At 41.5% G+C, this 26,272-nt stretch overlaps 1 long non-coding RNA gene across 1 annotated transcript in view; it reads left to right on the forward strand.

The window, feature by feature from the left end:
- The first annotated feature begins 2,666 nt into the window (after positions 1–2,666).
- Positions 2,667–26,272, forward strand: part of LOC117593448 — a 39,071-nt gene continuing 15,465 nt past the window's right edge. Inside the window, exon 1 of the long non-coding RNA XR_004574855.1 lies at positions 2,667–2,994. This is a non-coding gene — a long non-coding RNA (uncharacterized LOC117593448). The remainder of the gene's footprint in view (positions 2,995–26,272) is intronic.

The following is a 26,272-nucleotide window of genomic DNA, read 5'->3' on the forward strand; positions in this document are numbered from 1 at the left end:
ACACCTTGGAGTAAAACAAGAGTACCGGAAACATGTGCTTTCAACAGAAGAACCCCATATCAACCATAACACATGTTGGTGGGGACATTATGGTTTGGTGCTAACCATAAATTCTATATTGTACCGGAGAACAGTACATGAGAATGTGAGGTCATCTGTCAAACTGCATAAACTTAAACTAAATGTGGATTGGTGAAAGTCTTTCACGTATACAAATGCAAAGGGGACTATAAACTCTGTAAAAGTGTTCTTCAAATATACTTTCCACACTATCAGATTAAAATAACACTCTGAAATGTTGTTCAAAGAGCGGTTTTGAAAATAAATTGAGAATAGAAATAGAATTTTAGCCTGGGATGAAAATGTTTTCCTAATTGTGATGTCAATAGTTAATGTGGGAGTATTGGTGCTGACTGTGTGATTTATAGGCGAGGCGTGTATGTGATTTATGATGGGGGCGGGACGTAGACATCAAGTTGTTTATGACATGTTTCTGACCATAGGGTTTTCACCAAATGGTATGTTATGACTTGTTCGGTCTGTGATTATTTGAACTAGGAGGTATTTTCTGTGGACTATATTACACCTAGTGCGAGTTTGAAAGAGGACATAGAAGTGTGAGTGGAATTGGATGCAGAGAGAGAGTGTGTGTTTGAGTGTGTGTGTGTGGTTATGTGGTTGTGTACAGGTCTTACTTGTGGGGACCAAATATTAATGAGTAGTAAAACACAGAAAATGTGACTTTGTGGTCACATCTGTGGTTAGGGTTAAAATTTGAAAAAGGTTAAGGTTCAGGGTTAAGTTTAACTGTTAGGGCAAGTTTTATAGTTAAGGTCTTGATTTGGAGTTAAGGAAAACATGATGTTGAATTGGAATACCTTTTTTGGAATAGGATACAAATTCCTTTAATGTGCATCACTGTTATTTTTTTAATCAATAAGGGCCAATATCAAACAATATGCACAACAGACATCTTACACATAGACATGTAACACTGGAACATGACATACAACACAATGACCCACCTGGACAGGGAGAAAATGGCTGTCCATTACTAAATACACAGACTAACAAGGAGAACAGAAACAGGTGGATAGCTAAACACAGGTGAAAGGAATAAACTGATTAACTGAAACGAGAACAGGAAAGCCCAAACAAGGACATGACAAACCAAGGACACACAGAAAAGCGGAACAGTCCTGTCCAGCTGGGACTGTTACAGCACCACCCCCGTCAGGCGCGGCTCCAGCTGCAAGACAAAAGAAACAAAGGGTGGTGGCTATGCCTCGGGACGGGGACCGAGGACAGGACCAGGCGGAGGCTCCGCTGTGGTGGACCAACCAGGAGCCGGCGGAGGAGCAGGGAGAACAGGAGCAGGGAGAGCAGGAGCCGGCGGAGGATCAGGAGCCGGTGGAGGGTCAGGTGGAGGGAGAGCAGGAGCAGGGAGAACCAGGAGCCGGCGGAGGATCAGGAGCCGGCGGAGGATCAGGAGCCGGCGGAGGGTCAGGAGCAGGGAGAGCGTGGAGAGGACCAGGAGCCAGGTGAGCGTGGAGAGCAGGCGACAGCCCCGCCTCGGGAGCAGAATGAGGCAGCGGCCTTGCCTCGGGAGCAGAATGAGTCAGCGGCCCCGCCTTGGGGGGGTGGCAGCAGGAATCCCTCCTCTGGTGGCAGCTCCTAAAAAATGGCCATCTGAATGGAGTTCCCCTACCGCCCACCTCTGCTGCCTCCATCATATTGGGTCGGTCATTCTGTCACGGTTTACGGATGGAGACTGAGCATACCTGTCAAGTTTTGGATTTGAAAATAAGGGACATTTTCCGCCGCCCACCGCGAGCTGTCCCACCACCCCAACCAAGCTCCAGTATCCCTTATATTTTAAGACAGGTGTACAAGAAAGCTAAAATCACCACTTGATGCAGAATGCTGAAAACATTTACAATTTATAACATTGCTTGTCTTTACATTTAATTTTCATTCCACACATTCTTTTCATTTCATATTGCTTTTCTTTTACAGTGTTTCTTTTCATTTCACATAACTTTTCTTTACTCTTTTAGTGAGTTATTGTACAAATTTGTTGCAGACTTTGCATTCTTTAAGAACGTTTTGGAAGGAGTGTATTTGTGGGCTGGGCCAGAGTGGTTAATTTTACATGAGAGTAGAGCGCAAACAGTTCTGTTGTCTAAGGTCATCCTATTCTCTGTAACAATCTTTCGTACCATGCTAAACACCCTTTCTGATCTTGCATTGCTATGTGCTATGTGCCTCTAGCCCACGCTTGTGCTTTGTGAATTTCTGGTGCTGACATACATCATTCCTTCCCCCGTGTGAGATGCTAAAGTCGCAGTTACAAAACTTACAAAACGCCTGACTGTCCCCCACACTGCTCCTCTTCCGAAAAGTAAATTCGCTGTCCCATTGATCGCGGTATTTACATGAGGGTTTTGGTTTTTTGGCAGGAGCGCCATCCGTCTCTGTACTAGCGTCCATCATCCGCTGTACCTCGTCATTTTTCCCGCGTTGTCACTCGTCATCTGACCTCACACACTAACCACGCGACAACTGCCACCTACAGTACCTGTAGTAGACTACTGCAGGTGGCAGTTATCGCGAGGCTAGTGACAGCTCAGATTGGGAATGTTTTTTTTTACTCCGCCCGGGCCTGGCGTATTTTTCTTTTTAATAACGCAGGTTAGAATACGGGACATTTACGAGAAAATACTAATACGGGAGGACGGCGGGAAAGAAGGGTAAAATACGGGTCTTTCCCGGCCAAAACGGGATACTTGACAGGTATGAGACTGAGGCAAACGCAGAGTAAAATTGGTGTCTTTAATGACAACAAAAGGAAAACAAAAACCGAGTGCCGTGCACTACAAAATATAACAAGGCGATACAGAACATGAAATAAACACTGGAACATGACATACAACACAATGAGTGACCAGGACAGAGAGAAAATGGGACCGTTACAAAGTTCCTCTTCAATGAAAGGTCTGTTCTGAATACTTCATCATGTTTGAAATTGATATGAGCCAGGCAAAATGTAGTATTATTTTATCTCTCACTGATCTTATCAAAAGCTCTCATTATTGTTCGCAAATGGTTGATGGATTCCTCATTTTAACTGGTTGGAAATGCCTTAGAACAAAGTTGCATTCCATCACAGAAATTGATCTGGTGTATGGATTTTCATCACTAATACACATCAGTGTTTTCACAAAAGTAAGTTAAAGGCAGTTTGCATGTGGAGAATATACACAATGGCCCTCATTCAGGAAAAGATTGCGGATTCGAACATTGAGAGAGACAATCATCGGCAGAAATCCCGGAGGCGGGGGGACACGACATTGTTTTATTTGTTTATCAGTGCTAAGTCGTAGCCTGTCTAGTTCACACTGTTGGTCACTGGCGTGCAAGGCAAAATGCCTAACACAAATGGACCAGAATCAAACACTGTATGTAGGTCGTAATGTCACTCTCATTGCAATGAGACTACAGTTAAAAAAAATTGTGTGTACATAAATATACACACACACATCACTCATCAGCAATATAGCAGCCAATATTATTGTTGTCTATTTTCGTTGTTATGCTATATTCTTGTTAATATAGACTTGCATAAAAACATAGTAGAGCTGTATATATTACAGCCTTGTCACGTTATTTTTTCCTCCATCCTTGCCTTGACGCCATATCCCTCTCTCAACCTCCTTCATTTGTACTAGGCTCTGCTGCTGTCCCTGATCCAAAGTCTTCTTCACGTTCATATATTTATATTCTTAGTGACTTAAATATGTTAATTGTATATTTTTTTCACTGTATATTGCATATATAGCCCAATGTTTTTGGTGACAGTACACACCCTAATCTGATTATCTTAAATATTCACCAGTCATCTTCATTTGTCTCGCGATCTCTCTTTGAATAAATCTGTAATTGTAGTCTATATTAGAAGTCACCTGAAAAGTTTTTTAAAATGTATGCTGCTTTAATGTAGTTTGAGGTTATTACGTTTTATTGAAATATTTTGACATGCTTGGGTGTAAAAGATAACTAAGATCCACTTGTATTTCCGACTCTGCGATGTCAGGACATCTGTAGTCCTGAATGCAAGGTTGCCAGATTTCATTGACAGTACGGCTATTCTCCCGCGCAAAATCATGTTTTACCATGCCAACACACAGAGGCTATGCGAGATTTTGGATTGAGTTTTGGAAAAACTCTGTGTATAGGTATAGAATGCCACCCGCCAAAGTAAGTAAGTAAGACTCACTGTGTTACCCGCCACAGCTGAATTCCATTTGGGTGCCAATGTCAAGCCCTGGTCGTATTGCCTGAACTGCACATTTGAGATCTTCTGAGAATGGCTTGATGATATTAAGGTCAGGAGACTGTGATGGCCACTCCAGAACATTCACCTTTTTCTGCTGTAACCACTGGAGGGTCATCTTGGCCTTGTGCTGGAAAGTCCAAGAGCTTACCAATGCGCAGCTTTCGTGCAGAAGAATGCAAATTGCCTGCAAGTATTTTCAGATTACATGCTGCATTCATCTTGCCATCAGTTTTCACAAGATTCCCCTGTGCCTTTAGAACCCCCAAAACATCAGTGAGCCACCACTATGCTTCAGAGTGGGAATGGCATTCTTTTCACTATAGGCCTTGTTGACCCCTCTCCAAACATAGCGCTTATGGTTGTGACCTCAAAGCTCTATTTTGGTCTCATCAGTCCAAATTGCCAGAAGCTGTGAGGCGTGTCAAGGTGTTGTCGGGCAAATTGTAACTGGGCTTTTTTGTGGCATCCTTTTCCATCTTTATGAAGTTCCATTACCTTGTTACTCAGGTATTTTGAAAGTTATTTTCTGCACCCCATGACTCATTATCTAGCTTGCTCAATGCATCCACATGAGAGCTAACAAACTCATAGACTATTTATACACAGACACTAGTTGCAATTTAAAAAGCCACAGGTGTGGGAAATTCCCCTTTAATTGCCATTTTCACCTATGTGTGTCACCTTGTGTGTCTGTAACAAGGCCAAACATTCAAGTGTATGTAAACTTTTGATCAGGGCGGTTTGGGTGATTTCTGTAATCATTATGATGTGATAATGAATGGCTTCATATGATCACTGTCCTTAAATATAAAGACTGTCCTTAAATAGTTTTTGTATGATCAGTCATATTTTCTAAATCAATGCCAAAATTTCACAATTTCTTCCAGGATATGCTAACTTATGAGCACAACTGTAAATCACTATATCATCAATTCCAGTGGGACAGAAGTTTACATACACTATGTTGAATGTACTTTGGTGCGAAAAGTGCAAATCAATCCTAGAAAAACAGCAAAGGACCAAGTGAAGATGCTGGAGGAAACAGGTCCAAAAGTATCTATATCCACATTAAAAAGAGTCCTATATCGACATAACCTGAAAGGCCGCTCAGAAAGGAAGAAGCCAGACTGCAGGTTGCAACTGCACAAAGGGACAAAGATCTTACTTTTTCAAGAAATGTCCTCTGGTCTGATATGACAAAAATTTAACTATTTGGCCATAATGACCATCAATATGGAGGAAAGGGGGAGTCTTGCAAGCCTAAGATCACCATCCCAACCGTGAAGCATGGGGGTGGCATTATCATGTTGTGGAAGTGCTTTGATGCAGGAGGGACTTGTGCACTTCACAAATTAGATGGCATCATGAGTAAGTAAAAGTATGTGATTATTTTGAAGCAACATCTCAAGACATCAGTCAGGAAGTTAAAGCTTGGTCGCAAATGGGTCTTCCAAATGAAAAATGACCCCCAAGCATACTTCCAAAGTTGTGGAAAAACGGCTTAAGGACTACAAAATCAACGTATTGGAGTAGCCATCACAAAGTCCTGATCTCAATTCTACAAAACATTTTTGGCCAGAACTGAAAAAGTGTTTGCGAGCAAGGAGGCCTAGAAACCTGATTCGGTTACACCAGTTCTCTCAGGAGCAATAGGCCAAAAATCACCCAACTTATTCTGGAAAGCTTGTAGATGGCTATCAGAAACGTTTGACCCAAGTTAAACAATTTAAAGGCAATGATACCTAATAGTAGAACCTCGGATTCAGGAGGAACAGTGTGGTTTTCGTCCGGGCACTGGACCAGCTCTATACCCTCTACGGGGTGTTGGAGGGTTCATGGGAGTTTGCCCAACCAATCCACATGTGTTTTGTGGATTTGGAGAAGGCATTCGACTGTGTCCTTCGCGGCATCCTGTGGAGAGTGCTTTGGGAATATGGGGTCCTGGGTCCTTTGCTAAGGGCTGTCAGGTCCCTGTACGACCGAAGCAGGAGCTTGGTCCGCATTGCCGGCAGTAAGTCAGACTTGTTCCCAGTGCATGTTGGACTCCGGCAGGGCTGCCCTTTGTCGCCGGTTCTGTTCGTAATTTTTATGGACAGAATTTCTAGGCGCAGCCAGGGGCCGGAGGGTGTCAGGTTAGGGGACCACACGATTTCGTCTCTGCTCTTTGCGGATGATGTTGTCGTGTTGGCCCCTTCAAACCAGGCCTTCAGCATGCACTGGGATGGTTTGCAGCCGAGTGTGAAGCGGTGGGGATGAGAATCAGTACCTCCAAATCCGAGGCCATGGTCCTCAGTCGGAATAGGGTGGCTTGCCCACTTCAGGTTGGTGGAGAGTGCCTGCCTCAAGTGGAGGAGTTTAAGTATCTATGGGTCTTGTTCACGAGTGAGGGAAGGATGGAACGGGAGATTGACAGACGGATCGGTGCAGCTTCTGCAGTAATGCGGTCGATGTATCGGTCTGTCGTGGTGAAGAAAGAGCTGAGCCGCAAGGCGAAGCTCTCGATTTACCGGTCAATCTACGTTCCTACTCTCACCTATGGTCATGAGCTTTGGGTCATGACCGAAAGGACAAGATCCCGGATACAGGCGGCCGAAATTAGCTTTCTCCGCAGGGTGGCTGGGCGATCCCTCAGAGCTCAGAGTAGAACCGCTGCTCCTCCACATCGAGAGGGGTCAGCTGAGGTGGCTTGGGCATCTGTTTCGGATGCCTCCGGAACACCTTCCCGGGAAGGTGTTCCAGTCCCGTCCCACCGGGAGGAGACCCCGGGGAAGACCTAGGACACGCTGGAGGGACTATGTCTCTCAGCTGGCCTGGGAACGCCTCGGTGTCCCCCCGGAAGAGCTGGAGGAAGTGTCTAGGGAGAGGGAAGTCTGGGCATCTCTGCTTAGACTGCTGCCCCCGTGACCTGGCCACGGATAAGCGGAAGATGATGAATGGATGGATGCTACCTAATACTAATTGAGCGTATGTAGACTTCTGACCCACTGGGAATGGGATGAAATAAAATATAACCCTTTAATAAATCTATTATTATTCTAACATTTCACAGTCTTAAAATAGAGTGGTTATCCTAACTGGGATAACAGGGATCATTTTACTAGGATTAAATGTCATGAATTGTGTACAACTGAGTTTAAATGTATCTGGCTAAGGTATATATAAACACCCGACTTCAACTGTATATCAAGGAGCATAGTTAGTGTAGGGAGATAGTCAGGGTGGTGGAATCAGATTGTCAGGATTGATGGTGCCTTTCCAGATGTGTAGGCTGCCCATGCCACACGCACACGCATGCAACCCCATACCATCAGAGATGCAGGCTTCTGAACTGAGCGCTGATAACAACTTGGGTTGTCCTTGTTGTCCTCTTTAGTCCGGATGACATGGCGTCCCAGTTTTCCAAAATGAATTTAAAATTTTGATTAGTCTGACCACAGAACACTTTTCCACTTTGCCACAGTCCATTTGAAATGATCCTTGGCCCAGAGAAAATGCCTGCACTTCTGGATCCTGTTTAAATACGTCTTCTTTTTTGACCGATAGAGTTTTAGTCGGCGACGACGTATGGCACGGTGGATTGTGTTCACCGACAATGTTTTCTGGAAGTATTCCTGAGCCCATGTTGTGATTTCCATTACAGTATCATTCCTGTATGTGATGCAGTGCTTTCTGAGGGCCCGAAGATCATGGGAATCTAGTATGGTTTTCCGGCCTTGACCCTTACGCACAGAGATTGTTCGAGATTCTCTGAATCTTTGGATGATATTATGCACTGTAGATGATGATAACTTCAAACTCTTTGCAATTTTCTCTGAGAAACTCCTTTCTGATATTGCTCCACTATTTTTCGCCGCAGCATTAGGGGAATTGGTGATCCTCTGCCCATCTTGACTTCTGAGAGACACTGCCACTTTGAGAGGCTCTTTTTATACCCAATCATGTTGCCAATTGACATAATAAGTTGCAAATTGGTCCTCCAGCTGTTCCTTATCTGTACATTTAACTTTTCCGGCCTCTTATTGCTACCTGTCCCAACTTTTTTGGAATGTGTAGCTCTCATGAAATCCAAAATGAGCCAATATTTGGCATGACATTACAATATTCGATATGTTATCTATATTCTATTGTGAATTAAATATAAGTTTGAGATTTGTAAATTATTCCATTCCTTTGTTACTCACAATTTGTACAGTGTCCCAACCTTTTTGGAATCGGGTTTGTATAATGACCATTTATGATCTCCAAGTAGCCTATGTCGATACGGCCTGAGTGACATAGGAAAAGCAATGCAAAGCAAGTTTATTTGTCTAGTCAGGGGTGGTGGAATCAGAAATTTCAAACGTTACAAATGCATGAACAACAGAAATAAGAGAAAATGCTGAATAAAGTGAAATAAAAAAATAATACAACAATAGCCTACGGTAGTGATGCAATATTTTATTTTGTGGTACGTTTGTATGTGTAATATTCCTCGTCATCTTATTTTATATTACCTATTATTATAATTATAGTTGTGGCTATTACTGAGGCTGTTACGATTGCGGTTTTTCGTGATAATGATGGTCTTATTGCGAATCAAGCATGAGCTTATTTTCTGATGTTGGTTTACTCGGTCTCTGACCAGACGTGAATTTGATCATAAGGATACGACAAACATAATATTGATGAATATCAGCTCAGTTGGTGAAATGATCATACGATCATTTTAAGATCAAGTTTTATTGTACGCATGTTTCATGAATGAGGGCAATGTTACTGTCACGGTTCGAGAGGCAGGACACAGACCCAGAGTTGTGGTTGAAATTCATAATTTTAATACTGCTCAAAAGAAACAAAAACAAACTGGCTACAATGACAAAAGCAGGACGTGGCCCAGGGACAGGTGGAGGCTGCCGCCCCCGAAGCAGGACAGGGTGCCGGAGTGTAGGGAGGAGGTTCCGCCACCGAAGTAGGATGAGGCGCTGGAGCAGGAGGCCCCAGGGGAGCTGGAGGCGCCAGGGGAGCTGGAGGCCTCTCTGCCCCGGAAGCGAGACAGGCCACAGGAGCAGAGGGAGAAAGAGGTGATGACAGAGGCTCGTCAAACCACCACTCCGGAGGTGGTGGCGGCAGCGCCTCATCGTCCCACCCCTCCCGAGGGTGGCAGTAGGGGCTCCCCACCTCCAGGGGCTTGTCCATCAACACCTTTCTCATCCCTCCCAAGGATCTCGCCTTCCTCCTCCTCTGTCACCTCTGGGTCCTCCTGCCCTCCGGGCTGCAGGGACTCCTTGTGGCAACAAGAGCAGCTCGTCATCCTCTTCAGACACTCTCCACACTCTCCAGGTACTCCTGCTGCCAGGGCTGCCAAGGTGCTGAAAGCATTCTTTAGAAATGTTGGCCCATATTGATAGGATAGCATCTTGCAGTTGATGGAGATTTGTGGGATGCACATCCAGGGCATGAAGCTCCCGTTCCACCACATCCCAAAGATGCTCTATTGGGTTGAGATCTGGTGACTGTGGGGGCCATTTCAGTACAGTGAACTCATTGTCATGTTCAAGAAACCAATTTGAAATGATTCGAGCTTTGTGACATGGTGCATTATCCTGTTGGAAGTAGCCATCAGAGGATGGGTACATGGTGGTCATAAAGGGATGGACATGGTCAGAAACAATGCTCAGGTAGGCTGTGGTATTTAAACAATGCCCAATTGGCACTAAGGGGCCTAAAGTGTGCCAAGAAAACATCCCCCACAACATTACACCACTACCACCAGCCTGCACAGTGGTAACAAGGCATGATGGATCCATGTTCTCATTCTGTTTACACCAAATTCTGACACTACCATCTGAATATCTCAACAGAAATCGAGACTCATCAGACCAGGCAAGATTCTTCCAGTCTTCAACTGTCCAATTTTGGTGAGCTCGTGCAAATTGTAGCCTCTTTTTCCTATTTGTAGGGGAGATGAGTGGTACCCGGTGGGGTCTTCTGCTGTTGTAGCCCATCCGCATTAAGGTTGTGCGTGTTGTGGCTTCACAAATGCTTTGCTGCATACCTCAGTTGTAACGAGTGCTTATTTCAGTCAAAGTTGCTCTCCTATCAGCTTGAATCAGTCGGCCCATTCTCCTCTGACCTCTAGCATCAACAAGGCATTTTCGCCCACAGGACTGCCGCATACTGGATGTTTTTCCCTTTTCACAACATTCTTTGTAAACCCTAGAAATGGTTGTGCGTGAAAATCCCAGTAACTGAGCAGATTGTGAAATACTCAGACCGGCCTGTCTGGCACCAACAACCATGCCACGCTCAAAATTGCTTAAATCACCTTTCTTTCCCATTCTGACATTCAGTTTGGAGTTCACGAGATTGTCTTGACCAGGACCACACCCCTAAATGCATTGAAGCAACTGCCATGTGATTGGTTGATTAGATAATTGCATTAATGAGAAATTGAACAGTTGTTCCTAATAATCCTTTAGGTGAGTGTATGCAGATTTACAGTGTGCCAACTTACAACGGATTCTCTCCAAAACCGAATAAAGACGCTCTGAGGATCCTATCTTCAGAAGGAAAATGCATGCAGGCTATTGCACAACGCAAGCTGCTTGAAGAGGTTGGGCAGTTTTGGCTTCCCATTTTGAGCAGGCCAAGACCGGACACGCTCCACTGATATGCCAAATAACTGTGTTCATTTCAGAATCTCTCAAAAGCTTGACAAATTCAGAATTTCGATTCTTGCATATTTAGCAATTGCCAAATACGATCAGTGATTTTTTTTTTAATGGTTACATTGAGCTATTTTAGCTAATTCTTTTCTTAATGCTCAGCCATGTTTATTTACATTGCCCTGGATTCTGGGATTGGTAGACATCTGACTAAAGATTCGCAAATCTGTACAGAAGACAAGCAAATGTAAATTACCATCTGATCTCAGAGACTCATAACCTTTATCTTTGGTTGATTCGGATAAACAAACATGGCAGCACCCCCAAACATACATCTACTGTACCTTTGGGTTACTTAACTTCTAGAAAGTTTTTACACCATGATTTTGATCAGTAGTCCGCTCTCCTGGGATATGGTGATTTGTTCTAGTCACTAATATCATTAATTTTTGTGTCAGAGATATGACTGCTTGTGTAGGTACATAAGTGACCTTTCATGTCCTGATTTGAACAATTGCTTTCTCTGTTATTGTTTGAAAATCTACACCATAAAATGTATGACATTGAGGAAAAAGGTTATAAACACTGTTTGAGATAAAGTGTTTGTAAGTAAATAAAAGTGTAGTCTGACCAGTGATTGTTGCGTCACTTATACTTCGACGTTTTAATGATGTGTTCTAACGATACATTCTAATCAGACCGGGTTGATCGTACTCTTCAGGGACCTGATTACACACATCAAAGGTTTGAAACATATCCAAAAAAAACCAGAAAGATGAGGATAGAGAGGCAGAGTTTATGTCTCCCAAAGTGGTTCAGGGAAGCAAACTCCAGTGGTTACCTAGTGACAAGCCAAACGGGAAGAAAAAACATGGTGATAGAATCCTGGATGATTATGTAACTATAACGCATAAGTAATATTATTTTCTGAAACTTAATTAATGTATATGTTGATAATGATGATTGTAACAGCAAATTAAATGCCTTCAGCAAACTGATGTTTTATTATTTCAGTCAATATCTTTTAGCTTTGGCCAACCGTTTACATTAAATAAACTCAGATGAAATTCTACCTGTTTCATTCTGTTTCACACAAACAGGAGCAGATCTACAACCCTGTTTCCAAAAGAGTTGGGATGCTGCGTAAAATATAATTAAAAACAGAATGCAATGATGTGCAAATCCTTTAAACCCTATACTCAGAAGAAAAGAGCAAAAAGACAACATATCAAATGTTGAACCTTAGATATTTTATTGCTTCTTGAAAAATATATGCCCACTTTGAATCTGATGCCAGCAACATTTAAAAAAAAAGTTAGGACATAGGCAACACAAGACTGGAAATTAAACCTGGTGGAATATCACACAACTAATTAGGTCAATTGCCAACAGGTCAGTAATGTGATTGGGTATTACAAGATCATTCCAGAGAGGATGAGTCTGTCAGAAGTGAAGATGGGGAGGGGTTCACCACTCTGTGAAAGACTGCACAGGCAAATACGTAGTCCAGCAATTTAAGAATAACGTTTCTCAATGTAAAATTGCGAAGTGTTTGGATATCACATCATCTACAGTACATAATATCATTAAAAGATTCAGAGAATCCGAAGAAATCTCTGTATGCAAGGGACAAGGCCGAAAACTAATATTGGATGGCCATGATCTTCGGGTTCTCAGACGGCACTGCATTAAAAACAGACACAATTCTGTGGTTGAAATCATTGCAGGGGCTCAGGACCACTTCTGAAAACCAATGTCTGTGAACACTGTAGGTCGCTCCATCTGCAAATGCAATTTATAACTCTACCATGCAAAGAAGAAACCGTATATAAACAAGATCCAGAACCACCGCCTTCCTTGGGCCCGAGCTCATTTAAGATGGACTGAGGCAGAGTGGAGAACTGTCGGGTGGTCTGACAAATCCAAATTAGAAATTATTTCTGTGAATCATGGATGCCGCATACTCTGGACTAAAGAGGAGAGGGACCACCCGGCTTCTTTTAAGTGCAATGTTCAAAAGCCAGCATCCATGATGGTATGGGGCTGCATTTTTGCACATGGCATGGGTGACTAGCAAATCTGTGAAATGCTGTACAATATATACAGGTTTTGGAGCAACATATGTTGCCATCCAGACAACTTATTTTCCAGGGAAGGCTTTGGTTACTTCAGCAAGACAATGCCAAACCACATTCTGCATGTGTTAAAACAGCATATCTCCGTAGTGAGAGTCTGGGTGCAAAACTGGCCTGCCTGTCTAGACCTGTCACCCATTGAAAACATTTGGCGCATTATGAAATTAAAAATATGACAAAGGAGACCCAAAACTGTTGATCAGCTGAAATCCTTTATCAAGCAAGAATGTGAAAACATTTCTTTTTCAAAACTACAGCAATTGATCTCCTCAGTTCCCAAATGCTTACAGAGTATTGTTAAAACAAGAGGTGATGCAAGTCAGTGGTAAACAGGCGCCTGTCCCAACCTTTTGAAAGTTGCTGGCATTACATTTATTTTTCCAAAAACAATAATATTTCTCATTTCCAAAATTGTATATGTTGTCTTTGTACTATTTTCAATTAAATACAGGGATAAATTATTTGCACATTATTGCATTCTGTTTTTATAAGCATTTTACGCAGCGTCATACATTTTTTGGAAACAGGACTATAAATAAAGCATTTCTTTATGTAGATTTTTTGTTTGTTAGCTGCTATTTGTTTTGCTGCCATCCTAAAACACATTGAAGTATTCAATTAGCTAAAGTTGATGTGACGATAATATCAAAACATTATCACATTAACTAAATTAGCACTAGCCATGGGTCACTATTGTTAGCAAAACTCTAAATTTTGAACAATACTATCCAAGACCATAAAATCATTTGAATTAAAGGTTTATTATAGTTACCAATGAACTACTGAGAAAACTTTTTTTGTCTTTCCGCAGTCCCCACTACCCCCCCAAAATTGCACCCTTGCTGTTAAGTCATCAGAACATCGTTTTGTATTTTTTTATCGGATGAATATCTTGGCTAACATTTAACACTACAACCGCCAAGCCTTTCAGACCCCCAGTATACGCGAGAGCTGAATGCCGTTTCCTGTCATTAGCATACGAATCGGCCCTATTAGCATACACATTCTCCTCTGCAGCATCATCATCCAGCTAGAGCATCAGGTTATCTACTGGGTTGTCACTATATAGAATAGTAAAAAAAAAAATGAATTACAGAATTTGTTTGTTTAAAATGGTTACTGAATTTGAAGAATACAATAATGTGTTTGTATTGGTCTTATCATACGAACAACAAAAATTAAGAAAAGACTACAAAGAAAAAATATTTCTAAGAACACAGGTAATAATATTTTCATTTGTTAGGCCCTACAAATGTACAAAATGAAAATTACACAGCCAATCTATAGGTGAAAGAATAAATCATCAACAAACCGAGAGAAGGCTATGCAAACTGTGCATTTTGCAGGTCTCTCCCAGGGGTTGTAGTGGAACTGTCGAGTTGATTTCAAAGCTAATGCATAGCTCTGGTCTTAAATATAAGGTTTGACTATAGGTTACATTAATAAATTATCGAAAAACCAAGGAGTTATTCGAAAAAGACAAGGTTCTTTTCTCCAAATGAATAGGCTACAAAAACAGAGCTTCTTTGCAAGACCCCTGGGGGTTCTAGTGGGGCTATCGAGTTTATGTTGAATTGTCGAGTAGCATATATTATTTGTATTATGTTTCAATAATAGCTTAATTAATTTGTTGAATTGTCATGGAAATCTTGTATTTCATTTGGAAGTTCATTCTAATTCCACCCTGGCTCTGATCATTCATCTGGGAGTATCGAGCATTCATCCATTGACGTCATGCATTCAGTGAGGGGGGATTAGTGCCTGGGTACCATTATCGTCTGCCTGGGCACTAACACTAAGTGGTGTTTGCTTTTGAAGGATTAACCTGGAAAACTGGGTAAAAAAAACAAGCTAATTGTCGGTAAATTGTTTTCAATTCATGAGTTTAGAATTCTGACAACGGAACAATGTAATATACACCTATTTATGGAAGAAGGAGGGTGTAGCTTTCAAAATGGCAGTTTTATTTTAATAACAAACTCAAACGCCAATTGGCATAGGCAATTAACAGAAGCCCTGAGTTGAGAGGGGGTTCAGGGCAGAGGTGGGGGACTCGAGTCACATGACTTGACTCGAGTCTGACTCGAGTCACAATTTTCAGGACTTGTGACTTGCTTGATTAAAGTATGAAAATGACTTGACTTGACTTTGACTTGAGAACAAGTTGCTTGAGACTTGACTTGACTTGAAGTGGAAGACTCGACAATGACTTGAACTTATAATAAACAAACAGCAATAAAATAATTCTATATGTTGTGACATCAGCACTACTAATCAGCGTATGTGCCTTTAACGCTGCACAATTCAAACCGCGCCAAACATGGCAGTCAGTAACATTAGTCGAGCTCCACAAATAGTACCATTTGGATACAAGGACTTTAAACTGGACCGTGTGAATAAAAAAAGATTTGCCAGATGCAAAATATGCAACAACGTCAAATTTCATTCGTCATTTTAAGAACCACAAGGAAAGGTAAGAAAGTAATCTCTTTATATTCAGTTTCACTAAGATCTATAACGACTAATGTAACTTAATGTTGTTTGTCAGAATTTGGCCTTGGTTGCATTTTATGTTTGTTTTTTTTTCTTGTTAGAAATGTGACCATTATCATTACTGAATACGTCTGATGTAAGGGATGTTTGACTATAACAGTGGCATAGCCTGAATTTTAATGTTGATGGGCATCTTAAAATGAGCGGGCATGTATATTATTACACGTAGGCTATAATGTCTGTATTAAATGTGCGCATTTTCAAGTGTTTGTGGACTGCGTGTGGAAACTTAAAAGCATTGTGCTTACACCATAACAGTTAACTTTACTGCAAGAAAGGCTAACATGGAGGCGCCGATGTGATTACTAGCACCTAAACATTTTGAAGAGTTTTTTATTTTTTTACTCATACAGACAAGAATAATTACAGCGTAATTACATATTAGGCAGTTTTTCAATCACAATAATTAGTTTATAAGGTTGTTATTATTAGTCCTTATTACATGGATTGGCTTCCAGTGTTTCCAGTGCAGAATGCGTGTTATTTCTTGATAACAGACCGTTGCCATGAAAAACAGTGCGTTGCTATGGACGTAGCAGGATTCTAATATTTTGTGCTAATTATTGATTTATTTGGTAGGTAGCCATGTAATAAGCGGGATAAGGTATAGCGAGGTGGTTGTTATAGCGAATACAACCCCTTCAGGCTGATTCAAGATCCCTCCGCTTCGTCCCCCCAAAAAATTGTACCGCGGAAGAGAAAAATATTTGATTTTGAAATCGAGGTTCGCACCGAGCGCACGTCAGAAACAGAGGACAGTGTGTGTGTGTTCATCTCTTTAGTACTGTGACTTGACTTGACTTGTCTTGAAACTTATAAGGACTCGACTTGACTTGCTTAGGGTGAACCCTTGACTTGACTTGACTTGCTTGATTTATCTGGACTGTGACTTGAGACTTGACTCGAGACTCGATGGTTAAGACTTGAGACTTGCTTGGACTTGACCATGTGTGACTTGTCCCCATCTCTGGTTCAGGGGCTGCTTTCTGACTGGCCCCTCCCTCTCTTAAAAATTCTTAAGAAGAGCAAAAACCAGTTGAAAACAGTTCTATAAAGGTTCTAGAGAAGTGCGCTTGAACTAGTTCTCAAATGAATCAAACAATCTTTAAAAACCCATGTACTAGAAACATTTCTTAGATAAAAATGTGTCTAAAGCATTGGTGACAAACAGCTCAGTGCTTAAATATTATTAATTCAGAAATTTGACTGTTTCAATATTAAACTGACTTAAGTCAAACCATTCAGCTTTTTTTCAAACTGCTTTTCCAACCAGAAAGTTGCATGAGTCAACAAAGTTGCATGTTGCCAATACATTTTTATTTCTCTTCTCTCACAGCATCATTTTCTAGAATACTCACCTAACTATCCTGTCCCCGATTTAACCTTCACAGAGGGACATGGATGTCTACTTTTGCCAGTGCTTTTTGCTCTGGCCATTGAATCTCCTGCTCAACCAATGAGGTCTAATGAGGCGATACATGTTTATAATATTAATAGACTTTGCTACTGCACCCTTATCTCGCATCCTAGCAGAACTTGCCTTGGTCAATTAGTTTGTTACCTCTGGAATCAAGTGAAATAAGAGCAAGCTTATGCACATAGAGATGCAAAATCCCATTGATCTCCTCAGGCAAATGGAGATTGAAGTGAAAAGAGAATACTTCTGGTTTAAAACAAACCATCCTGAAACTCAAAGCCAACATACAATTTAGGAGAACCCTCCAAATACCTGTCTTGGGTAGAGTTAAAGGGATAGTTTAAATCATATTTATCCAAAAAAATCACTTACCAAAAGTTAGTCTGGAATGGACATTTTGTCCAACCATCCAGCTCTGTCCCCGGCTGTAATTAGCATTCTTAGCATTGTCCAAATTCATGAATGGAAACTGTGCGTCCCAGCAAAGCTGCATTGCAAGTGGAAAACTACTCCAACACACTCCAAACTAAGACTTGTGGTGTTGTTTAACTCAAAGAACATGACAATGTTGTATTTCTCAAAAAAGAGTTGTGTAAGTTTCGTAATATACTTGTCATTTCAAATAAATAGGTTATTCCTGTGTTTACTGTCCCTTTAAATATCCCTTTAAAATGGTTATCCAAAGGATGGATTATTTGCGAAGGGTTTAGTTTATGTAGACAGGTGTGTGCCTTTCCAAATCAGTCCAATCATATTATTTGAGCCTTGCTTACTATTTGAGATACGTGGCCAGCATTCTACTGTAAAAGATAAAGAGAAATGCCAATGCAGTTACTTTGCTTTATGCAAGCTACTGTCTTTAGTACTATAAATGGTGATATCCCTCCTAGAACAACTACATTTAAGAAAGTTGACAAAGTCTCAGCAATTTCTATTGGTAAATGTGTGTTAATGTTTGTGTTTTTGTGCGTTAATGTTGAACTGGAGTTCCTCTAGTGTCCTTTTATCATCTCATAACTTTGCACCAAGTACCCAATCTCTGTGTGACAACCAGTTTGTTGTCAAAATTCCTTTCTTTCATTATGCATTGAATGTTCTGTAATAGTAGGGTTTGCATGTTGCCAATAGCAGTGAAAATTTACACAGCGATCTTGTGAGCTTACACTTAAATGCTACATGGATATCAGTCTGGTCGAGTTGAATAGGCTTAAGTTAGGGGCCGGCTACCATTTAACTGGGTCAATCAGCACACTTTAAGGAATTATTGGTGTCTAGGTGGTGACGAGTGCTAATCCAAATAGATTTATCAGGAACGTTCAGCAATGTTAAACCAAATGCTATTACTCTTTCGTTAACACTGTTTTCATTTGCTGTTTTAGTTTTTTGAATATTTTCAGGTGTCTTTAATGCATAAATGTTTTGACAAAGAGGGCAATGATACATTTCAGACATGTTAATCAGCAACACTTACTGATCTACTTGTTTGATTGCTGTTGCTTGATGTACATTAAGTTTTTTTGCAGCTTGTTGTTGTGAATTATTGCACTTGGGTACTACTTCATGTGCGTTGTTGGTTTGAATAGTTGAAGGTCGATCCAATGTTGACCTTTATTTATACAGAGACCATGGTCTCTTTTACAGCTGAACCGTGTACACCACATAGAATACATATATAAACATATTTTTTTAAAACACAATTTACAAACAACAATAATGTCCTACAGTAATGTGTGCTTTAAATTGTCCTGCAGAAACCAAGACATCTAGCTCAAGAAAATTACTCCAAGAATAAGCAGCATTGTATTTAAAGGCAGTTTTCCCTGGCTCTGAATGAGCCCGAGGAATCTCTAGGACTAACCAATCTTTGGAGAAAGTCTGATAGCCACCAACTTTCCAATTTATTTTAGAGGTTAGATAGCTGGGAAGTGTATGCATTATAGCTTTATAGACAAACATTATCCAATGTCTGGTTCTCCAGGAAACCAAAAAGTCCCAGCCCACTAAAGTGTACAAAAAACAATGGCACCAGTAATAAATCGCAAGGCAGCATGATTGACTGCATAAAGAGGCTTCAACACTGAGACTAAAGCATACCCATCGCGAGTGCCCTAGACCTCTGAAGGTGTACTGTGGTATCTGGCACCAAGATCCTTTAAGCCCTGTAAGTTGCGAGGTTTGGGCCACCATGGATCTGACTTGTTTGTCCAGCACATCCCACAGATGCTAGATTGGATTGAGATCTGGGGAGTTTGGTTTCTATCACTCAGATAATTTTCAAACCAAAGGCATGTGTCACCTGCGAGACCCAGTGAAGAAAATTTTCTCAGCAAAATTGAATGATCAACTGTATCAAAATCGTTTGACATGTCAATGAACAAAGCTGCACAATATGCTTTTTCATCAAGTGCTTTGACAGTATCATTAACAATCAACGTAGTACCTGTAGTAGTACCGTGGCCAGGTCTGAAGCCAGATTTTTTTTTTTTAGTGGATGCCACTTTCAGATTTTAAAGCATGCAACTGTATATTTACCAGACACTCCATTATTTTAGCCAGAAGAATAATTTTGAAATTGGACTATAGTTATCATACAGTTGTGCCCATAATTTTGCATACCCTGGCAGAAATTGTGACATTTTGGCATTGATTTTGAAAATATGATTTATCATGTCTTTTATTTAAGGATAGGGATTATATGAAGCCATTTATTATCTCATAGTTGTTTGGCTCCTTTTTAATTCATAATGATAAAAAAAAATCTCCCAAATGATCAAAAGTTTACATACCCTTGGATTTTTGGCTTTCTTACAGACATACAAGGTGACACACACAGATGAAAGGGGCAATTAAAGGTGAATTTCCCACACCTGCGGCTTTTTAAATTGCAATTAGTGTCTGTGTATAAATAGTCAATGATTTTTTTAGCTCTCACATGGATGCACTGAGCACGCTAGATACTGAGCCATGTGGAGCAGAAAATAACTGTCAAATGACCTGCGTAACAAAGCCTTGCAAATGCCAGTCAGTACTGTTCAATCACTTATTAAGAAGTGGAAAATTCAGGGATCTCTTGGTACCAAGCCAAGTTCAGATAGACCAAGAAACCTTTCAGTCAATACTGTCAGAAGAATTGTTCAGGATACCCACAGGTAACCTCAGGAGAAATACAGGCTGCTCTGGAAAAAGCAGTGTGGTTGTTTCAAGGAGCACAATAAGATAATACTTGAACAAAAATGAGCTGCATAGTCGAGTTGCCAGAAAGAAGCCTTTACTGCTCCAATGCCACAAAAAAGTCTGGTTACAATATGCCTGACAACACTTTGACACGCCTCACAGCTTCTGGCACACAGTAATTTGGAGTGATGAGACCAAAATAGAGATCTTAAACGTGCGGTTCATGTAAAACGAGACGAATGGGCCTCATAGACAACTATTACAAAAGACTGCACACTGTCATTGATGCTAAAGGGGGCATTACACAGTATTAGGAACTAAGGGTATGAAGACTTTTGAACAGGGGTCAGTTTTTTTTTCTTTGTTGCAATGTTTATGTTAACATTGTGGCATTCTGTAATGACCTACAGTTGAATGTGAATCCCATAAGAAATAAAAGACGTGTTTTGCCTGCTCACTCATGTTTTCTTTACAAATTGTTCATATACTACCAATTCTCCAAGGGTATGCAAACTTTTGAGCACAACTGTAGTTATATGAATTTAACTTTCCTCAAAACCCATTGGAAATGCACCATGCCCAAATGGTTTGAATCCCAGGGCAACCAGACTGATGTCCATGTAGCGTAATTATGTAAGCTTGCAGTATCAAGCATGTGAGATTATTTAACACTCCACAGAATTGCTGACGGACAGCTGCACAAAGGACAATAGGTAGGACATGTGATGCCCATAACAGATGGGGACCACACATCCTATACATACATCCTGTCCATACCTCCTGATAGGAACTGTCATGACTGTCATGGACTCTATGAATAGACCCATGTTAGAACATACTATACAAAGGTATTATGTAGGCTCAACCTTTCTTATTGGAGGGTAATAGACTGTGTAATGGTAAAGTAAAACCTAAAGAATATCAACATCTTGGACTCACAGGATATCTGCTTGCTAATACTCATTCAACAAATCGCCTTGCAAGTCATGTTCCCTTCTGTGTGTCTCTGTGATGTATAATTTCACATGCACACATTTTGACATCAATCTCTTGTTCCCAGACAACCTTGCTTCAGACGTGGAAGCATATAAAGAAAAAAAAACAATGCCCCCAAATAAATGTGTTTTATAGCTTGTCCATGGGCAACTTAAATGGTAAGTAAATCAATGCAATTTATATGTGAGTAGTCCTGTTTATACATTCAGCCATTTTCTTGCTTTATTTGACTGCAACGTGTCGAAGGATTGAGAGAGTGGGTCTGATTTAAACCCATGCTGCAGCAGTACATGTGCACGAGAGGAAGCAACTTAGAGAACTGGACTGGCTTTATCTGGATGATCATCAGAGCCAGATTCTTCAATGGCAGGTAGCCCTGGGAGACAGGAGTTCCAATCATGGTGCTTGGCTATTGGTGAGGATAAGACAGACTGTCTGTAAGTTTAAGCAAATCAAAACAGATGGGTAACTTTGACAAAAATACATTAAAATATTTCTGGACAAATACTTTTTACTCAGAGGATGCGCTACTGTTTGAGCCACACAGTGGATTCCCTCTCAATAGATAATGAAAGCAAGGTCAGACACCACACACACTAAAAATGAGGTTAGTGAACTATTGATACCACTCATGCCTCTTTATGACACTGAATAAAATTATTAACGCAACACTTTTGTTTTTGCCCCCATTTATCATGAGCTGAATTCAAAGATCTAAGACTTTTTCTATGTACACAAAAGGCCTATTTCTCTCAAATATTGTTCACAAATCTGTGTTAGTGAGCACTTCTCCTTTGCCGAGATAATCCATCCACCTCACAGGTGTGGTATATCAAGATGCTGATTAGACAGCATGATTATTGCACAGGTATGCCTTAGGCTGGCCACAATAAAAGGCCACTTTAAAATGTGCAGTTCCATTTCACAGCACAATGCCACAGATGTCGCAAGTTTTGAGGGAGCGTGCATTTGGCATGCTGACTGCAGGAATGTCCACCAGAGCTGTTGCCCATGAATTGAATGTTCATTTCTCTACCATAAGCCGTCTCCAAAAGCATTTCAGAGAATTTGGCAGTACATCCAACTGGCCTCACAACCGCAGACCACATGTAACCACACCAGCTCAGGACCAAACATTGCTGTCTCTATAGCACACAGTTCCCCACTCGTAAGGAAGTTGTGGAATAGATCGGTGTTCTCAAACATGTTGAACATTAAGCCTAAGAGGATTTTTCCTGCGTCAGATTTTGGTTCGCTGTCTTCAGGTTCTGAAATAATACATTGTTAAATTTACACGCTTGGGTGTTGTGCAAGATAAACAATACATTTACGGTATACTTTTACTTCTCAAATTGTTACATCATGGTAGAGGCTAACGTTAGCAGTTGAATCTTTGAAGGCCAGCAGCAGTGAGTCAGGTCAGGAACATGTTTTCATACTTCTGGTTATCTTATCAATTCCGTTTAGTTAATTATTTGCTTCTTATTTCATTCAACAGTCCCGTGAAGCAACAAAACCATTTGGTTTCATTATAGGGGAATACCATTTGTTTAAGTACTTAAATCCCTTGAAGTGATTGTTTGACTATCTCTCCATTCATGCAAATCTCTCAGGGAGAGCATGGTTGAGCTAGCATCTGGTTATTGCTCTACCCCACTAATGTGATTTGATAAAACGTTGTGAATTAACAATTGTCTACTTGACAAAACACCTACTATGGGGTATGGTTGTTGTTCCCATGCCTAGTTGACCATTTCGAGCACTTCCCAAGGTTATCTGCCGTATAGAAGCTTGAAGTGGCTGTGGAGGCCTGGTGGATTTCATGTAAAGTGAAGAGCACTTATGGCAGTCTTTGCCATCCTCCGAGACCACCCTTTTCAGCATCTGTTTGAGGGTCTGGTTGAAGTGTTGGACCAATCTGGCTGTCTGAGGGGTGGTACATGGAGGTCCGCAGGAGGTGCACAAAGTGGAGCTTCCTAGGTCCATCATCTGCCAGGAGATAAAGGGCGTTCCCTGGTTCATCAGGATATCCGTTGGGATGCCCTTGCAGCTGAATAGCAGGAAAAGCTCCCAGGCGATGGCCTTAGAAGTGGCTCTGTGGAGGGGAATGGCATCAGGATACCAGGTTGCATAGTCCATCATCAACAAGATATACTTTTGACCACGCGTGGATGAGGTCCATGCCAATCCTCTCATAGGGCACTTCAATTATGGGAAGTGGCACCAGTAGCGCAGGTGGCGGTCAACATCCGGCAAACTGGACATTGCCGACTGAAGTCATAGACCTCCGCTTCCACTCCCAGCCAATAAAATCAATCCTGGACCCTTTTCAAGGTATTCTGGGCCACCAGCCAGGGGGCACGTGTGGGCCAGCTCCAGGAATTCCTCCATTTTGTTACATGGTGCCACCAGGACCTCAACGTCTTCCCCTACGTGCACACTGTCCGCTCGCTAGAGCTACAAAGAGGCACGGTCCCATTAATTTCCATCGAGAGCCAGCGAATTATGGCAGCAGTGGGCAGAGCTACTCTCAGAGACAAAAACTCCCAGCTTCAACTTTATGCTAATTTCCAATGGCAGGGCAGGTGTTCTCTGCATCTTGAAGTCCCTTCTCTCTTAAACTCGCTAGTTAAAAGCTCACTCGGTAGCTACAATTTTTTACGAGAAACTTACAGTTGCAGTGTTTGGTTTCCCCATTATTTATGATGCTCCTCTGGCTTCATACAGACATATTATTCTAAAAATGAATGCATGGAAGGTTTCAGAGATCGATGGGATCATGGGTGAGTGATACATGCATTATTTAAAACGCAGTAAATTGCCATTTGGACATTGACAAATCATTGACTAGGCATCGTCATAATACGTTTTTAGTAGTGGAATCACGCAAATACTAAATACTTATTAATATTTGCAGAGACTGATGTTTCCCCTATACTGGTTGAATGGTTGTCGCAAGCATAAATTAGGATGATACGCCTCGCCTGAGCAGGCAATGTGCACGCTAGGGATGGCTCAGCAACACCTGGCCAGAGATTGAGCTACTTGCGAGTTGGGTGAGTGGGCAGTGTGCAGGTAGAATTCCCCTAAGCATGTTGTTCTTTATTAGAGGCAATTACGATAACAAAAGATAGGCAACCAAGAGTCTTCCCTCTGTGTCTGGTCTCCTGTCTACCACGAGGACTTGCTACCAGCAGCACTTCAACCAATCGTCCTCCAGCAGATCCCGTTAGGAGCACTGCCATGCAACCTGTCGGAGCAAATCAGGGTTAGATGTTGCCAGCTACGCACCCTTCATATGTGCCTCGCTGACCTCCTCTCCAGCCAGAAATGCCGGACTAATTACTATGCGGTGCCCTTCATCTGGGCTGCCAGCTGTTGGGAGTGGTTCTGCAGGGATGTAGTAAGCTGCTGTGCGAACTACTGGTTTTTCTGCTCTAACAGTTCCAGCAACTGGCAAACCAGAAAAAATCCTCTACAAATCCTTTATGCAAGTTGCAATTCTGTGACCAAGAGACAGAACTCACCAAAAATTTAGAAAATTGTGATTTGCTTGCAATTAGGTAAGAACAAATTTTAAAAATACATCTTCGGGGAGTAATTCATATTTTTTGCTTTTTGAAAATTAGGAGCCATACAGCTCTGTTGCCATATCCTGTCACATATCACTGAAAAGCTATATTTTATTGTGCCATTCTGTGGTGTTCACACAAGTCAACATAATTAATAGCATGTGGTGGACAAAACAATTCAGATTACTCCAGTATGAAATGAAATAAATGTCGTCCCAAGGGTTTCCCCCACAGTCCGTGTATTGGCAACATTAGTCCCTTCTCAGCCATACCTCGCTTGGTGCTTCTTTTATCCCAGCTTCAACAAGGCTTAATTGCTTGCAGCTGTATCTTGATGGGGCTGATGAGCGAAGTTGCATTCAGCAGCGCCATTCTGCCGGCTGTTGCTTCCCTAGGGGCGCTCTCCGCGGTCCTGAACCTCCTTCGACCTGATTGTCTGAGATGGCGGCGCATAGCGGACTCCCTGGCTGGCGGATCCGCGCGACAGTACATAGCTATTTATGCAGAGTAGGCATGTATTTGTGTTTGCAAAGATTGCGTTTATGTGGGCCCAGTTGAGCAGAGTTGTGTAGGTGAGGATTCAGGTCAGCCTAATGGCTGGCAAACTGTCCCTGAGTTAACATTGAACAGTGTTGAACTTGACCATCAATTCTCTGAGGTCGCGGACACAGTAGGCTATAATTATAATTTACTGGACAGTAAATCCTTATGTTGTGAGGGGTATTAGAGAAATCTTTACCACTTAGAAGGTTTCTGGGGGACAGCTAGGGAAATAAGTGCAAGGGAACGTAACCTTAGTGATAAATCAGTATAAATATATAATCTGTCTCCATATTGTTAGTAAATAAATGTTATCATAAATAACCATATGTTGGACGTCCTTAGTAATGGTTAGCTACTCCTTTCGTCACAAGCCTAACATTAAAATGACATACATCCAGAACTGTCAGAAACCCAGAACTCAGGGATGCCCACAATCGCATGTGTTCCCGGGTCCACCTAGACCCAGAACTCAGGGATACCCACAATCGCATGTGTTCCCGGGTCCACCTAGACCCAGAACTCAGGGATACCCACAATCGCATGTTTTCCCGGGTCCACCTAGTCCCAGAACTCAGGGATACCCACAATCGCATGTTTTCCCGGGTCCACCTAGACCCAGAACTCAGGGATGCCCCAAGTAATATTTTTTTTTCCAATCAAGTAATAAGGTTACAATACAAAATCTAGTTACACACCAACATGATTCTACGTCATCTCAACTAGCCTATACAGTCTACTAAGTATATCATAAGACACTATAACACGAAGGTGTGCTAGGAGCTTCTGTTAATGATAGACTCCTAAATATGACTACAACACAACATGTTGGGAGGTCTCTTTAACGATGACAAACTCCTAAATATGACTACAACACAACATGTTGGGAGGTCTCTTTAACGAGG

This window comes from Esox lucius, chromosome 20 (assembly GCF_011004845.1).
Source record: "Esox lucius isolate fEsoLuc1 chromosome 20, fEsoLuc1.pri, whole genome shotgun sequence".
NCBI lineage: Eukaryota > Metazoa > Chordata > Actinopteri > Esociformes > Esocidae > Esox > Esox lucius.